Here is a 16,908-nt window from a genome sequence, read left to right on the forward strand (position 1 = left end):
TCCTGCTTCTCTGCTATAAGAAGCCACTTCTGCTGATGTGGGGGCTTGTTTGTTTCGGCGGGTAGTGGGCGCGAATTTTGGCCTCAGATTTGCTGGAGGCGACTTCCGTCCTCCTTTGTCATCTCTCCTTCTCCTGTCAGATTCCCTGAGCTCACAGAGCTCTTCTCAGAGGGTTATGTAACCTCTCCTCCTCCTCCTTTTCCTCTCAGAGAATTGAAATGATGTCTCAGCAGGACTCTCACAGAGCAGGGAGCTCCGTGAAGAGCATCAGACAGCGAGTCAGCCCAAGGACGGCCCTCAGTCAGCTCTAACTGTCTGCAGTCAGCAGCACTTTACAGTACAGTACAGTGCAGGGCAGTGAGTTTAACACTGGACTAGCTTGTTTTTGATTTTAGCTGTTCTCCAATTAGTACTGTAGCCGAGCTGCAATGTGAATGTGTTTTTGAAAATATCAATTTGTTGGAGATTGCGTAACCAAGTTGATGAAAGAAAAACTTACACCAAGTTTAAAGCTTCACTTTGTGATGTGTTTGTTTGTGATTCAAGTACACATGCTGAAAAATGACACAATCATTTTACTCTTTGAAGTTCAGCACACAATTTCACTGTTGTGAAGCTTCAAGTATCTCCGGAAATTATTCTTTATGAAAGAGTTTGATGGGGCAAACAACTCGTTTTACTTCCAGCTTCTTTTACAATCAGTCATTTACTGGACATACATGAGTGGACACAGTAGAAACAACAGCTGATTCATCTCCTGTCTGACACTGGAAACACAAACTGAACTGTAGCCGTCAAAGCGTGTTGTTGTTGTTGTTCTCTGACAACTTTCAGTGTGTTGAGGAGAAACGAGATCTCCATCGAGGAAACGTCTGTCAGGAAATATGGAGAGAGCGGCAGGGGGTGTTTTCTTTTCTCCTGCTTCTTTCCTTTTTCTTCCTTCAGAGGAAGTGAGGAGAGGAAGGAAGGAAGGTGAAGGAGACAAGTGAACAGAAATGGGACATTGTCGTGTCGTTTATTTACATGTTATAGTCAAGTCTGTCTTTCAGTCACAAGTTTTGATTTTAGTTTTAGATGTTAAACTTTGCCTTCATTCTTTTAATTAGATATTTGTTTATTTGTTGCCATGGCAACTGTTGTCGACCTGAATGAAGAAGAATGAATATTCATCATCATACCAGCCAAATTCCCCCAAAAATTTGTTTCCTACTTAGTGGAAGGAAATAGGAGGCAATGATGTGAAGAATAAGTGCCCTTTTTTCTTTTTCGTGGCCCTGGCACTCTGCTGGAGGACCAGGAGGGGGGAGCGAGGTCTGTGGGGCCGGCACACACATTAGGTTATTGTTAGGGGTGTGTATCTGTCCCTGTCAGATGATTTGATACACATCTATACATGGACCATGACTGGACTTTACATAAAACTTTATTGGTGTATGACCTAAAGTACACCAGCTGTAAAGTTTACACTAAAAAGTTTTCAGCCCAAGAAACTCCGAGAGAGTGTGATTTTTGCTGCTGTGCAGCTGCAGAGAACTCATTAAAATTGCATCCCCTTTATTCTCCATGTTGAGTCCGAACTCAACATTTCCCACAACAGAATTATTTTGAGTTTAATATATTTTATGCTGCAGATTTAAAGCAGAAATTCTCTCTCCAACACTTTGATACTGTTGATGGACTTTGTGCAACTGTTGGTATGTAGCTGCACAACCATAAAGTTCTAATGTAATTGATTGATTATTGAGTAAAATACTTAATTACTGTCACTTTTGTCCAACCAACAGTCCAAAACGCAAAAATATCCAGTTTACAATAATATAAAAAAGCAGCAAATAGTCGCATTGGACAAGTGGGACTAGAGCATGTTTTGACACAACTTTGGTTCAGACCAAATGACATTCTCGCCAGCCTCAGCTGTACTTCACATTTAGTGCTCAATAGCAAATGTTAGCATGTTGACACGCTAAACTAAGATAGTGAACATTATACCTGGCATGCTGACAGTGTTCAAAGCCTCTCAGCATTGTTGCTTGATCAATGACTCAAATGATTAAACAACTATCAAAATAGTGGCCAAATGATTTTCTGTTGATAGATTAATCTCTAATGTCGAATTATTTAGACCAATAGCCTCAGCTTCAGTGTTTTAAGAACTTCAGGCTACTTCCTGCTTTCCTCTTGAATGTTGCAACATTGGTTATTTTAAGCTGTTTGGATGACCAGTGACCAATACCTGTATTTTTTTTTCCCCTGGTCAGGGCAGTCTCCCAATTTGTACACCCACAGGAGAAAGTCCAGCATGCACTGCGCAAACTTGTGTTGTTGAATGAGCACATACTCAAATCATCCTGACTGGAAAACCTCTCGCTCTTGCTCTTAGTGTTGGTCTTTCTGTCTCCTACACAAACCTCTCAGCTGAATAAAATAAATTACAACAGAACTGTGGGATCGTACACACAGTGTTTGAGGATATGAGGGGGAGTTCAGACAAAAAACACCCTGTACAGCTCAGAATTTGCAGTGTAGGGTTGGAGTCAGCTTTTTAATCATTTTATACTGTATGTAGTTGAAGTCCTTGTATGACTGTTTGTGTTCAGACAACATTAAACACTGAAGACTCTGTTGTTGCTGTGACCTACTGTACTTATTGTAGTTGTGCACGTGATTAGAAGTTTTAAGCGCTCATTGTCTCCAAGTCGGTCAGATTATTAAAATGGTGACGGATCCAAAAATAAGTTTTCATGTTTTAGTGCAAGCTACGAAACAAAGGCTGTGTTCCATTTGGCTGTGCTGTGTTGAATGGTGTGCAGTCAACATATGAGGCAGTAGATACTGTACTGAACGTTGGCGCTGTATCAGCGAGTGGTAGAGATGCTGTGATAATCTTTGATTTCATATTTTCAGAACCTTTAAGTGTTGGCAGAGACGGTACAGTGTCTTTTCTATTTGAATTCAGCCACAAAAAGCATGTGGAAATGGTATTTATTAGTCTGTATCGTTTATAACGCTGTTGTTACTTGGGTAATGGAGAGGAAACCATGCCTAACATGCACAAACTTTGTCATTGGAGTGCGCCCAATGTTTTTTTTCGGGGTTACAGTGGACTCTTTGGTAAAGCCATGGCTGCCTGTGTGCCTGCATCCCCCAATCTCAGCAGTGACATTTAAGAGTGAAACGTTTAATTATAACCAACAGCGGTGATGTTCAGAGCTGCAAAAAAGGACATTATTTATGAAAAGAACATGGGGGCCAGATGTAATGATGCTTACACCCTTTCCTACACATTAACTGGTATTTACAAAAGAATAGGCAGAGAGAATATGTACACCTAAGGTTTCTAGCCCTATCAAAATAGGGTCTGTCTACACCATTTGCTGCAACTGTGGGATCTGAAACCCAGTTCCACAATAATTGAGATTTATAAAACAATATATGCACACTGCTTTATAAATCTGATGAGAAAAGTGTGTGTGTGCGCGCACATTTTTGCCTTTATGGATACAGAATTTTAGTTTTGAGTCTACAGAGTTTAATGCATCTGGCACCTTGTGTCTGTTCTGGTATTTATACTGTACTATAAGAACAGAACAAATTCAGTTTATTTAAGATTATCCTACTGGCCTGAGGCCTGTGTACGATATGACAATGAAGGCTTAGTCTACATATAGACCGACATACAGTTAGTCATTCTGTGTATACACACTTACTCATTCAGGTTTGTATTTTTAGCCCTTCAGGCAGCAGGTCCATCTATCCAACATGTATTTATAGTGAAACATACACTCACTGGCCACTTTGATAGCCACTCCTTTACAATCTATTGCTATTCAAATACAACAGCTCTGTCATTAATTCTACCTTTTACAAAGTTTATAATGCTATTTTTGTGCTGACATTGTGGGAAATGTGTAAAGGTGTTATTGTACTAGTATACTTTAAATATGTTATATTGAGAGGTGTTTTGTTCTGAATGTATTTCAAAGCAGGGTCACACTCAAACAGCCGCTATCATCTGAAGTCCTCTGGAGGCCGACGATATTTATGAGTCGTCATAAATGAATTAAATAAGTTATTGACAGGTTTTGCGGCTCGCATCATGTCCCTGTGTGGCAGCCGGATCAGCCTGCGGTTTCGCTCGGTGCTTCTGGTGACTAATGAAGTCCCCCGAGGCGTCTCCACCGCTGCTCCGCACGGCGCTCGTTTGTTGAGACGACGGCCTGCTCTGTCGTCCCCCTGCAAAGTACTCCTGAGACTTTTTGTCTCCGCTGCGGTGCCTCCATGTACTTGTGCATTTAAGTGCAAATTTAGATTTTTGAAAGAGAACAAGGTTTGTTGAAAACCAGCGCGCAGGCTCTCGGGACGACTCGCACAGGTGTCGAGTTTGTCTTCATGCAAAGTGTCTCGTGTCTGTCATTTAGATTTGTTCTTGTTTTCTTTGTTTTGATGCGTCCTTTGAGAGAACTGATACTGATACTGAGTAATTGAGCTGTTGAGTTAAAAAAAAAAAAAAAAAAAAAAGAAGCAATCCCACGCTTTGTGTCATGTCTTAGTTTTTGTCGTTCCACCTACACCTAACCCTCTGTTTTGGCAGCAGCTGTTTAAGAATCCAGAGGCTGCTTCTCTCAGGAACAACACTGAATCCTCTCGCAGCTAAACTTGGTAAAGGGCTTCAATGGGTGTAATCCACTCTTTAAAAAACAAACAAAAACAAGATAAACATAGGTGTCTCAATACATCGTCTCTGGCGGCTGAACTTAGCTTGGCTGCTGTGGATGCATGACGCCTTCAGCCTTCCATCAGAGGAAGGTTTCATGGAGGAAATGTGTCGTTCAGTCCAACAACTAGTTAACGCCAAGGCTGAAGTCTGTCTCTACCTCAGACTGATGTGATGGACTGTCAATAATGTGACTTAATTTAAGGGAAGTTGCAGGCAAAACATTTTCATTTCACATGTTAAGAAAACATTAACACTGGGCCTTGTGTGGGGTGAAATGTGCTATGAGACTGGACTTTAGACCTCGGTTGTTTCCATGGATGTGAATTCAAGTTAATTTTTCTCAACGGTTCCTGACTGCACTAGTAATTTATATAAGATATTTACAGTTTCTGTGGCTTTACATGGTATAACAGAAATAGAGTTTAAAGAATAGATAAAGAGGATTGATATGCACATTCAAACTTTCCCTGTTTGGCCTGGTCACACCAGAACGTGACAAAGTAAAATTTACCCGCATGTATGGTTAGGGCTAGTTGGTGAACTACTGTAGCTGGCGAGGAAATAGCTAACATGCTAGCAACCTGGGAACATGCTAGTGAGAGTCAGTCACAGTAGCTCGCTGAGCTTCTTTCCATTTTCTTGGGTTTTCTGGGTTGTTAACTCGGGATCATTCTCAGGATTGTACATCATTTTATTTAATTAAGATTTTATTGTAGGGGGAAAAGAAGCTCTGCAAGTTTCCCATTAGCTCGGTCGCTAACAGGACAATAACTTCGTGCAGTTTATTCAAAAGACATATTTGTTCCGTCAACTCCTGTCTCATAATTGTCTGTAAACCACTCCTGTTTTGTAAATAAAAGATGCTGTCCAGTTGCATTGTGGGAAATGTGGTAACCAGTGTTTTTTAAGCCTGACCCACACTAGGGACTAGGAGTTTAACTATCTTGGCCTCTGCTGCTTTGATTTTGACCATTGTTTTTTTTAAATCTGTCACTCACAAGTCCAACAACTTTATCAGAGTGAAACACTAAATCCCTGGAGTACTCTTTTTTTTGTCAAATCCAGGTGTTTTTTTTTTACCCCTCACGTTTACTGTATTTCCATTCAGATTTTTAATGTGTGAATGTAAAGATAGATAGAAACGTACTGATGTCTGTTCGCTAGTTCTCTGTCAGAGTGTCATCATACTTTCCAGAGCAGTGGAGCGTGAACAGTAACTCAGTCACATGTTTGGGCTGTTTTGCATCAGCACTGTGTGATTCTCTTTTATTTATTTATTTATTTTTGTCTTTTACAGGAAGCTTTGCTGTCATGTTGAGTCTAAAACTGGAGCTCCAGCAGTGCTGCAGCTATTCTTTTAATCGATTTTTCACTTTAATGTTCAGTTATCAGCAGCGATCTATCAGCCCCCAAATGAGCGGAATTTAAATCCAGACAAAACATTAGATTTTTCTATTTTTACTAAATGCTTCCATTGTAGGTCTTAATATTCATAGAAAATAAATGGGCATTGCAATCAGTCATTTCAATATGATTTGTGGCATGAAGTGTGAGCTCACTCAGAACTGTATGTGTCTATTCTTCCTTTGTATTCTCATGAACTATTAATTGAGTGGAGGTGCTGTAAAGCACAAAGGCTCTGCAGATCGCTGCCTGTGAAATTGAGAATGCGCCTTTTGTGTAAGCAATCAGTTTGCTTTTACAAGCCGAACCCTTCAGACCAAAGTCACTTCTGATGGAATTTCTCCTTCTGAACCGCGCAATCATCCTGTTTTAAACCTTTTAATGACCTTTCTACTTGTCAATCACCAGACTCTCACATTATTCCCTCCATCTGGAGCTTCAGCCTCAAGTTTCACTGTAAGTTGTTATTCTCCATCCATAAGCTATACCCACTTATCCTCGATGGCACAACAACTGTTGGATGGTACAAACATTCATGCCCCCTTCAGGATGAATTTGAACAATTTTGTAGATCGTCTGACTTTTCTAGCGCTACCATCAGGTCAAAATGTAAATTTGTCCAATACCTTGGGTTTATGACCAGAACTGATGACGTTCCCATCAACTTCTTGTTTAGTGCTAATTAGCAAATATTAGCTTGTTAACACATTCAAATTGGATGATGAAAATGGTAAATATTACACACGCTGAACGTCCTCTTAGTCTTGTTTAAGGTGTCATAATGGTTGTTTTTGCAAAGTTTGGTGCATTTCCTATGAATCACGTATACCTTACCTTACCACATATGCCACCTTACATCTCTGCTTATCACTTCCTAAATGCTCCATCAGTTTTTAGGTTGATTGGATTTCCTGTCATTCGTAATTTCTATGAAACCTGCAGAGATTTGAAACTTGCTGTAGAGAGATAATCCATCACAGTCGATGTTCAGTCACTTTTACTTATCACAGCATTGTTGTCTGGTAATGCAGTTAAGAGCAGAGGCTGTTTTTAAAAAAAAAAAATCTCCCTGTTGGTGCATTCAAGGATGCTCTGACATTCAATATTTTAGAGTTGGCTCCAAAACAGAAAACATTTTTCAAAGCAAAATAAAAAAATCACCACACAACAAATTCGCATTATTCTGCACACTTTGCTCCCATTAAGCATTTCTTTAAGGACCAATGTTGCCGGTGTTTCTTACCTGCAGTGGTCCACGGAGATTTTAATTTTTGATATTTGATTAATAAATACATAAAAACAAAAAACAAGGGTCATATTGGGGCATTTTGTTACCCCCTCATTTATTTATCCTGAGCTGTTGAAGACGTTTGCTTTAACTCTGAACCATGTTCGTTTCAGACCAGGGTCTCTGCAGCAAACAGCCTGTGTTTTAACTCTCTTTGATCCCTGCACACAGCAAATATAATGATCACCCGCGGAAACAGGGATTATTTTATATGCTTTCCATGCAGAGCCTCACATTTAACTCAGTCCATACTAATGAAGGAAACAGGAGAGCTGTCCCTGAATCTGACGAGCTTCAGGATGTCGTCTAACGCCGCCTTTCACAGAGGAGGATGTTGTCTTTTTCTTTATACTTCTGTAGGTTATTCAGTTTTCATATCCACATCAGCTTCTACTCAAATGGACTGTTTGATGTTTTTTTCTTAACAATACCATTATTCACGATGACCTACTACACTGATTGGCTGGCAGTATTACCGGCCACTCCTGCACAATTTACATAACACACATTCATATCTAGCAGTTTACAAACTTCATTCAGACCCTGAATTAGAAAAGTTCAGTCCTCAGTGTCATTGGCTCTGTCATAGATCATGTAAAGCTGTTTCTTGATGAACAAGGTCAAAGTCATATGCAGTACTTGTTGTACGGGGAACAATATGACGTTCCTTCAGTGCTACTCCGTTATTTTTATATTAGTTAGTTTACAGCGGGCAGCAGGGACAAATAGGGAGTTCAGTAACAGTAAGAGGAGCCTGAAGTGAGTGCTCATCTCCGTGCACCGTCGTTACAAGTGTTGTCAAGTGTTAGCGTTGGTCTCTGTAAAGGTACGATGATGCCAAACCTGGCAACCTCACTGACGAGGCTTGAGGAAGCTGCACACAGTCTGTGCACAGCGCACTGATTGCCGTTCAGCAAGAAATAGTTCCAGCACGTAACTCTAGATTTTCCCTTGTTCTTAAATGACGGGCTCCATCTTCACTGCAGTGAATGACACCGTGGGCCATTTATATGACAGCAGAAAGAGAAGAGAAAAGACGTGAGTATAGGAAGACTGAAGGGAAACTGTCTCCCAGGTTTGTCATGGTTGATTCTCCCCCACAGCGCCTCTGCTCTCCGCTGATAAAGCAGCCCCACACACACACACACACACACACACACACACAGAGGCCTTTACATACAGTATATAACATGAAGTAGCAGCTGGCCACATTAACCTTGTTAACATCAAACACTCGGATACTTCCAGATATTTCCCCTCTGTTTGTCGTCGTTGTGGTGTTTGTTGTTTGTAGAGCGGAGCAGCAGAACAATTGTGTGTTCTGGGAATAATTGACATCCTCGTTAGGATGCAGAGCACTTGCCCGGTCTGGAGACTCATTAACGGTTCAGGAGTGTGAGGATGTACAACGGGGAAGTAGAGCTCACCTGAAACTTCGCAGCAGCAGCTCTGCGTTCACTAACAGTATTGTGACATTTGTATTAGCCACACATTGAACCCAAAATGCTTGTTCGCTCTAAGTCACTCTGGAGTGTTCAAACATAAAACGTTGAATGTGTGTCTGTCCTGTTTTTTTGATATGAGACCCTTAAAAATAACCTGTTTACCTCCAGACTTGAGATCAGAAGTGGGTGTATGAAACATTGCAGGGCAGGAAACATCCTGTTTGACAACTCCTGTTGTTTCTAAAGAGACGGGTGTTAGACATATTTTGATACTAGTGCCGAAATGATACTTGAGTTTTGATAGTAAAACAATATATATATATATACCTTACTTTAAGAAATATAAAAATAGTTTTGTACAAAAGAAGCCAAAGTTGGTCTAAACATGGTCTGAACACAAGCAGCTGTGCAAGAACATTGCTTAAATAAAATACTAAAATTGATATCAATATTTGTATCAGTATTATCTTTTCTTACTAATCTTTTTAAGTAATATGCAACAAAATACCAAGGCAAATTCCTTGTATGTGAAAACCTACTTACCTAATTCTGATTCACATGTTTGTGTCCATGACAAGGAAACTGAGGTTTAAACCCTGGAAGTTTATTTTAGCTGCTTTGTGTTTTTAAGATGTTTCGCTGCTTTTTCTGCCTTCTTGAGTGCAGTTTCAGACAACAGGATGATTCTGACTGTGTAGAAGAACTTATTCCACGTTTTTACTGATGTTGATGTCCTGCCTATACGACAGATCGTGTGTGAACAGTCTGAGCGGCTTTTGATCAGATGAAACTGAACATTATTCTTGTGCAGATATTCTGACACGTTTTATCTGACACGCCTGTCCTGTGTGGGTGAGCAGACATCTTTCCTTGTCTTTGAGAGTCAAAGGAGCTGCATTCAGTCATTATCTTGGTCACATGACAAATACATTCAACATATTACTATTGTAAGCAAGAAAAAAAACTGAAAAAAAGCCCCATCGCTTCTCTGTAAGAACCCTCTTTCAGCAGTGCAGTCATCACCTCTCAGTATCCACTCACTTCTGTTTATTTGCCGACATATTTTCTCCTTTCACTCTCCTGTCCCACTCGTATTTTATTTTAGTCAATGTCAGTGAGTCTTTTTAGTCGGAGTTAAATCGCACTTTGAACAGAAAGGTCCAGAGTGCAGTAAAATAACATTTTGTAGTGCTCTTAAAGTCTGAAAGATAAATTCACACTTGCAGTAGATGGATTCATAATATTTTGTGTCATAGACTGTGAACTACATGGATGAATCTTTGCATAGTTTTTGTTTTGTGCACTTCATAATGAAAATGCTCATCTGAGAACGTGTGTGAAGAAAGGCACATGCCTAAATGGAGCTGCTAATTTAGATGAAATTGATATAATGATAATTATCACACCATTGTCTCGGCATGTTGCAATATCTATTTAAGTATTAATATTCACATAAGAAAAATGTCTTTATTCCATTTATCTAAATGCTTTAGTGTTTTGGTAGAAATTCAATTTTACACGTAAATTTCTGTTTAACTGCGATGAGGTTCTTTATCAGTAGCTGTGATGGCTGGTAGAGGGTCAAACCACACGGCTCATTATTTTTAATTGGCTCCACCTTTTAATTCTCGTGACTGCCGGCAAAGCACATACAGCTGTGAGGCCTCTGTATGTTTATGAAATGACTCCAAACCACTATATGATGAATACAAAGTTTTTACTCAACTCGTGCTGACGTCTCTTTGCCTAATTGTACGTCTGAAGTTGATTCACATTCGCGTCTTTCTCTTGACTGAATATGCAGTCGTTATGCGTCTGAAATTTACTTTGCGTTCAGTCTGAACACACCTTTTAGGATTTTTCTTTACTGGAGATCAGTTCTTGGTGTGGACCCAAGTGTCAGGCCTGAAACATACCCTTCCAGACTAGTCGTGTTGGGAAAGTTTCCCCCGAGATACTAACAGAGGGTCCTTTTCTCTCGTGAAAGTGAAACATGAAATACTTTTATTAAAGCAGAACATAAATCCCAGAGACGTGTAGCTTGTCATCAGTCTCATGCACTCACTGTCTTCTGTCAGGCTCAGAATGATTGTCTCTGGCTCTTAACGTTCATTCATTCAGTCTTTTTGAGCTCCTCACAGCGATGTTCTGTGACAGCTGTAAATTTTGACTGCTTTACAGATGAAACTCCTGAACGTTTAACTGGACTAACTACGTACTTTTAGTAGCCTGGCATCGCCAGCAAATGCAAATTAGTCTGGAACCCCTCCGTTCATTTTTTTGAAAATTGACCGGCATTGGCAGCATGTCATCATAAATTGGTTTCTTTCATAAACATAGTATTCCCCACTTTCTATTCTAAAGTAATTTTCCCAACATTTTTAGCTGTAATTTCTGCTGTTTTCTCTGTCCTACAGCTGTAATGTTCATGTAATGAACTCTCCGGAGGCCCTCAACTTGGCCATGGACAGAAATATTGAATAAACAGCGATATTATAGTTACAACAACATTAAAAAAAATGACACTCTCCATTCACAAAGAATATCTGAAGGTGTAAATACTTAAAGACAAGTCATTTTTAATATAATAAGATCCCACTTTTGTGAACATAATTTCCAGAAACATATTGTTTTCGTATTTGGACCAACGGATGCGTTTGATGGTGGTTTTAAAATGTCATGACGTCTCCTCAGTCTCTGACAGCTGACACTGGGACGTATTTTGCTGGTGACGAAGTGATTTGAATCGGATTGTGTTACCACGGCTGCGGCTCTCTGGATGCTCTTATCTAATAAAAGACTTCAGCTTCTCCTGCGCAGCGATGATCAATTGATTCAAATGGCCTCACCGGACGAGCCGAGGCAGCGCTCCGCTTCTATTTTTATCCCTCCACTGGTGAAGTCACAGCCGTCGGCCCCTTTCTCCCCAGTCCAGTCTTTTCAATCTCATCCTCCACTCTGTGCAGCTCAGATTCCCCCACTCCTCCTCCACCTTCTCTCTCAGTCTTTTCTCCTCCCGTTCTTCCTTCCTTCCCTCTGCTCTCGTTGATTGCTGCGAACCCAGTGGAGAGCTTTTCTGCCTCATTGGCTCGATCCACCAGCAGTCATTCGAAAGGAGAAGCTTCAGTCGGATTCCAGCACTCGTATAGCTGTTGCTTCCTCATTTTCCTGAGCCACAGTGCTTGTTTTCACCACTCAAATTTGTACATTTTCACGTCAAATATCTTGTTGGTGCTCTAATCTACTCTGTGTGACAGTAAGCGCAACTGTTTAATGAACTTTGAACAGCCAGATCTACCAAAATAATAACCAGTAAGCCTTGATAAAAGCAAGATTGCTGTCGCCCACTTTTGTCCTAAAGACACGAAATCTGCAGCTTCAGCCAATATTTCAGAGTTTCTGAGAGTCTCCTCTCAGATTAAAGCGCTTATCTCTTTCCCCACAGGAGTTTCTTTTTCTCAGAGGCTGAACAACCAAAGAACAAGCTTCTTAACCAGCTGTAGATTTTGTTATAATGCAAAATGCCTGATGAATGAATGATTCAGCAAAAACCTCTCAGGCCATTTGGGCAATAATTACCTTGAACCTGGGGTAGTCCGTCTGTTTCCTCATCACTCCATATCACACACGGCAACAGGAGACCGGTTTTCAGCTAAAGTAAGTCGCAAACTCCTCAGTTTGCTTGTGATGATGAACACTGGTACGTAAGCGTCGTATGATTAGGAACGGCTCATGTTTGCTGGATGGAACAAATATTCCTGTGACTCCGGAAACAAACGTCAGCAGTTGTCTTTCAGTGTTGCATGTTACTGTCAGTTTCTAGATACCAGTTCAACCAGGGCTGCAACTAACTAACTGTTTTCATTATTGATTCATTTTGGGATTATTTTGTCAATTTAGTGGATTATTGGTTTGGTCTATAAAATGTCAGGAAATTGTAAAAAATGTCTGTCCCTTTTTCTTAAGACCAAGGTGACGTCAAAGATATTTGGTTTGGCTGAAACTAATCAACTAGTTATTACAGCTCTAGTTTTTATCTATGTTAATTTCACTTTTTGCCCCTCACTTGTGGAAGTTGTGTGAGAAACATTTTGATTGTTGCAGAAATCAGTTTTCAGGATGTTATGCTCATCAGTGGCCTATTCTGCCATATTTAAACTAGTGCTTCAAAAGGCATGTTGCTGCTGCTTGGTTTCCACTAAATAACTGAAGTCAACGGATTGATCATCATAAACTCATGTTGTGTGCACAATCGCAACTCAAACCCACAAAACCTTATTTAAAAGTTTGAAAGAAATAATGTCAGACTGAGATGTGGGGAAGTGTGAACAAAGTGACAAGTATATGGTTGCAGAATTGGTGGGTCCATCACTACAAACACGACTTCTGCAAGTTAATGCACCTGTAAAACCATAATGTCTTGGGATTTCAAATGTTACTCAATATAAACATACATTACTGTAAGAAATCATTCACCCACTGTTGACTTTGTGCATGTTTTAATTGTTAAAAGACAAATAAGACAAATCCAAGTGTAATCATATCTTTACAAATTGATCTCAGGTGGTCAAAACAAGGTTGTGATTGGCTGAGCAGGGAGCGTTATCATTCCTGAATTGTGACACATTCACTGTTGTGTACATTGCGGTCATGCTGCATTGACTCCGTTTGACTGAAACAGTTTCAGGTTCCTGTTTGAATACTATTCTGTGTCCCTGCTTGACGTCACTTCAGTGCAGGGCGGTGAATCCTGAGTTCTGCAACACAGTTCACGCCATTAAACTGTCGTTCACATGGAGGCCCGAGATCCAACAATGAGTGAGCAACAATATGAGGAAACGGCTGAGAAAGCAGCGATCGCAGCAATGCGTCCTTCCTCTGATACCGAGGAACAGATTCCCGGATCTGAACCAGAAATCACAAGCTGAAAATCTGTTGAGGGTTTGTACATGATACCACTGTGTGTGTACTTTCACACAATATTCAGATTGGGTACTGTTTGCCTGTACATTATCCTCAAACCAGTAAATAAATGGTTGCGGTTTTAATATGTCTGTCGGTCCAGACTGAAATATCTCGACAACTATTGGACGGATGGCCATATAATTTGGTACAAACTTTCATGATCAGCAGAGGATGGATCCTGACCTTGACTCTCCCTCTAGCACCACCATGAGGTTTACATACAGTATGTGCTTTGGAGTGAATTGAATGGATTGTTATGAAATTCGTTACAGACATTTACATCGCGTAGTCACTGTGGTCCCTTCACGTTTCATCTATGCCACGCTAGCGTTAGCATTTAGCTAACATGCAGGCTGGAAGAAGCTTTTGGAAGAAATGTGTTCATCCCTCCAGTAGAGTTCAGAGACTTTGAGACGTGTCAGGAAACTGAACCAACCCTACCAAACCAAATACAGACCACAGATTGAATTATTTTTGTCACACCTATTTGACATCAGTACAAAATCTTTATACACTCTTGGTTCTTAAACTTTCTACGCTGTGGTTGATCCTGTGCAGGTGTTGTGGGTCGGCTTTTTACCTGGACAGGATGAGCTGTTGCAGAATGACACACAACAGTTTGTTTGACTGCTGGGAGGTTTAGGACAGAAGTTTGATGATTCCTGACAGTTTGAAGGATTGAATTCTTCACACCTCCATGAGGTGAAATCTAATTTTGAGTCGTGGTGATGTCGGCGCCTGTGTCTACAGGAAATGAGGCATCAAGCAATAAATCTTCAGAAGAAAAGCAGCGATGATGAATTACCCTCCGAGGGGAAAGCAGGTGATGGTACAGATGAAGAAGACAGAAACCGGAGGCTTGATATGGTTGTGATGCTCAAAAATATTTTTACAGGATTGTAACAGTAGTTGTGCAACTGATGAAATTTAATAAGATACCAAAGTTTGGTTCCCTTCTCTGTAGAAAAAAGTTTTATGAGCTGCAAAATTTCTAAATTTAAATTGAAGTTCCTGTCCATGTACTCCAGTGTACTTTTGGTCTGGGTCTGTTTTTCTGCTTTGAGCCACTTATTTCCAATGAAGGGAAATCTTAATACTACAGCATACATTCATTCTTTAGGCATTAGGGTTCTTCAAACCTTGAATTTCGACGTGACAATGCCCCCATCCCCCGTTCCCAGGTCCATTTTTAAAAAAAATGGTTTTCCCAGTTTGTTGTGGAAGAACTGGACTGGCCTAGGCAGAGACCTTATCACCCAGCATCAGTGTTGGACCTCACTAATGCTCTTGTGGCCAGCCAGCTTACAACATCTGGTAAAAAGACTGAAACCAGAGGAGTGGAGGCTGCACATTCATTCTATTTATCCTCATATATAGCTGCAATGTTCACTTCTATATTCAGGTCTTTATTTGCAATATTGACATTTTGTCCTGAATTTTGAGTATTGAAGAATTTATTCTATGGACAAGAGATGGTGAACCTTATAAATCTATAGTTTGGCCTAGTGGAAAGGTCAGGGGGTCACCAGAATCATTAATGATCATCCACTGGGGAGTATCCACAGAAAACTTCATGGAGGTCAGAGACACCCATAGACCCCTGTAATGTCACAAAATGTCTGTCTTCCACTGTCTCAGTCAGTCAGTCAGTTAGATTTAAAACCTGAATGTCAGCGAGATCCTGGAAACTGCAGCATTTATTTATTGAAAATGATGGATGTGAGAAACTGGAGGAAGCAGATATTTGAGTCTTCAGCAGTATAAGGATACAGTAAAGGTAATTTATCTTCAGACAAAATGTCTCTTTAATAATATCGGACGCGCAGATGTTCACTGACCTTTGACTGACCCTCATGTGACCTCATTTTAAACACCTGAAGTCAGTGTGTGTGTGTGTTTCTGTGTGTAGGACGGTGAGAGACATAAAGCCTTAAACACACAGAATTTATTTTATCACAACAGTATGTGGGCCAGGTGTTTGTGTGTGTGGACAGTGACCGGCTGCAGTCAGACTGACAGCGGTCAGCTGGTGGTGTTTACAAAGGGAGGGGAGGAAGTGTTTGTCTTTGGGGAGTGATCACTCTCACTCTCAGAGCTGCACAGATGGACTGGTATCTGTGCACAGGAGATAAGACTGAGAGGAGGTTTAAAAACTAACTGAGACTCGGAGGTAATGAGAACAGTTTGATGCTCAGGAATGTGGAAAATTAAATTCAGAGTTTGGAAAACACATTTAACTGAGACAGAAAAACATCCAAGCAGCAGGGTGGAGGGAGATTTATTAATTTTTATTTTATTTTGTGGCTTACATCCTTGATGGTCGTATGTTGCTTGTTGTCTTCTGGGGTTTGAACCTGTGACATTTCAGTCACAGGGTGGTAAAAGTAGTACTTTGCTAAGTTGCAATTTTACTGTGACATGAATCTGTTCCAAAGCAATCGACACTAAACAGGAAAAGGTTATATCACAGAGCTGTTAGTTCATTTTAAGCAGAGAAATGTGACATACCAGCATTAATATCATTAATTGTAGAGTCAGTGACAGAAAGCAAGACATTAAGTCAACCTCAGGACATTATTGGACATTGAGGACATGAACTACATGTAGTTAAATACTCCCCATCACTGCAGTTGATCTGAGTATATTAAAAAGAATTTCCTATCTGTATTTATCTGTATTTAAGCATACAGCACAGGCCTTCGTCACGTGGTTATATGATATCACGTTGTCACATTTCTTCTCTGACTTTGCGTAGCTCTCTTTTTTTTCAGCATACACGTGTTTGCATCCCTGAACATGAACTAATCATTGAGACGTCACAGATACAGCAGGAGTTCAGTTTCTTCATTTATGTTCCGCAACACTTCACCTGTTGCCTCTATGTACCTACAAGCTATAATTTTGTTTTCTCTTTTTAAGATAAATTCAAATAAATCTATTGTGCAACTTGATTTATAGTCTTACTTCCTGTTTCTGTTCCTGGAAACAAGACATGTTGGAGATACAAGGTTTTCACCTGGCAGACATGCGGCCATGTATCTCATGGCATTACGAAGGGCAATGGAGGAGCTTCAGTGTGTGTGTCTGTG

This window comes from Enoplosus armatus, chromosome 6, assembly GCF_043641665.1.
Source record: "Enoplosus armatus isolate fEnoArm2 chromosome 6, fEnoArm2.hap1, whole genome shotgun sequence".
Taxonomy (NCBI): Eukaryota; Metazoa; Chordata; class Actinopteri; order Centrarchiformes; family Enoplosidae; genus Enoplosus; species Enoplosus armatus.